The sequence below is a fragment of the Periplaneta americana genome, chromosome 4 (genome assembly GCF_040183065.1).
Source record: "Periplaneta americana isolate PAMFEO1 chromosome 4, P.americana_PAMFEO1_priV1, whole genome shotgun sequence".
NCBI lineage: Eukaryota > Metazoa > Arthropoda > Insecta > Blattodea > Blattidae > Periplaneta > Periplaneta americana.
The window spans coordinates 38,249,695-38,251,730 of NC_091120.1; positions in this window are offsets into that span (position 1 = coordinate 38,249,695).

A 2,036-nucleotide genomic window follows, 5' to 3' on the forward strand; every position below is an offset into this window, starting at 1 on the left:
TTGGCCGGCGTTCATGTTATTCACAGGTTTTTATTGTTAATGGGTGTGACAGAAAGGTGCTAGGAAGGGGGTTATTGGATTTGGCACCACATCACCAGAAGCCGGGACAACATAGATTCCATCGACGCTGTGCTGCAGTACCTTTGAGGCAGCGAATCACGTATACCACCCAGTAGGCCGTTGTCTCGTGTCTTTGAAGGTCAGCAACAGGGGTTGAATATCATTTGATCAGCGGCTGCGTTCAACGGAAACTGGTTACTTATTATTAATATTATTGTGTGAAGAATACAAAGTGAGAGAATATTGGTTATCAGGGCAAACGTATTGTTGTGTTCTTGTTCGTTTCCAAATAGAACTAGTTGTTATGTTGGAAAATTAAGGTTAATAGAAAGAAACCTATGTTTTCAATCGGTTACTTAATGACACTGTGTTAACAGCGAGGATATCTAGGACTGAAAACATTGTTGAAAATTATATGTTATTGTGGCGACATAAGACCGACGATTCTTCATAAGATTAGAGTTGGGATAAACCTTGAAAAATAAACGGGCTGGGATTTGAACACTGGACACGAGGCCAGCTTGTTACCCTTGAGCTACGCCCGTGTCCAAATGCAACATAAGAATTACTTTAAGGACGAAGGAAGGTGAGGAAGAATGTACTTTAATGTAAAGTAGGATGGTACTGATAATTACGGATTTTAGTCTGATTTCACATCAATAAATGAATGGATTTATTTATTTATTTTTTTTGTTTGTTATTTTACGACGCTTTATCAACATCTTTGGTTATTTAGCGACTGAATGAGATGAAGGTGATAATGCCGGTGAAATGAGTCCGGGGTCCAGCACCGAAAGTTACCCAGCATTTGCTCATATTGGGTTGAGGGAAAACCCCGGAAAAAACCTCAACCAGGTAACTTGCCCCGACCGGTAATCGAACCCGGGCCACCTGGTTTCGCGGCCAGACGCGCTGACCGTTACTCACAGGTGTAAATGAATGGAGAAAGCGTCGTAATTGAAAATGTACCTTACTGTCCCTTTCAAAGCAAATTATATTATTTACTGTCCTTGTCAATTGTATGTCACAAATGCATAACTTATACAGAAAATACTTTTATAATGTATTTTGTATTAGGATGAAAACAATTTCTGAAAAGATGTAAAGGTGTAGGTGAAAGCAGGGATTCAATAATAATTAAGTAATCTTTCATTACGAAACATTTAATCTAATTTCATAGCTTACTTTTACAGAACCCTTTGTTAATAGCTTAATGGGATTCAGGCCTGCACAAACGGCGCTCACTGAGCGCGGCTCGGAGCGGGAGAGCCGTCTAACAGCTCGCCGGAAAGGTACGTCGGAATGACGTATGCCTGATATAGGTAGAGGATAGTCCACGCAGCTATCTGGTGTAGTGTGTATTATCAGTAGCTATTGCCTATCTACGGCTACATAATGGAGGAATCTAAAAGACGGAGAAGTGATCATCAGGCAAATTCTTTCAATATTGCATGGGAAAATGCTTATTTTTTCACAGTAGCTATAGTCAATACTTATCTGCCACAAAAGTTTGAAAGAAAGAGGAAAACATAATATAATGCGTCATTACTAGTCCACACATAGAGATACGATGGTTTTGTTGGTGAAGATCGCAGTAAAAAGATTCAGGAGTTGAAAGTTACATTATTACATGAGGTAGGATACGTTAGAATTTATTAATCTTTAACAATTTAAATATCTATCTTCAGGGAAAAGGTCAGCTCATTGTTGATATGTTGAATAAATTACGGGATTTCAGTCGTAAACTTACACTTCTCGTAAGTCAGTTTCGGGAAGGTAATATGGCTCACTTTCGAACGATAGAAACTGCTCGTGATGAAGCCATGTTAAACGATTATGTGCAAATATTAATTGAAATTCAAAATAAATTTAATTCTAGGTTACAAGATCTTGTCTTAATTGCAAATAATTTTAAAGTTATCATAATAAATTCCTTCAACACCAGTTGAAACAGTGTCATACAATTTACAGGCAGG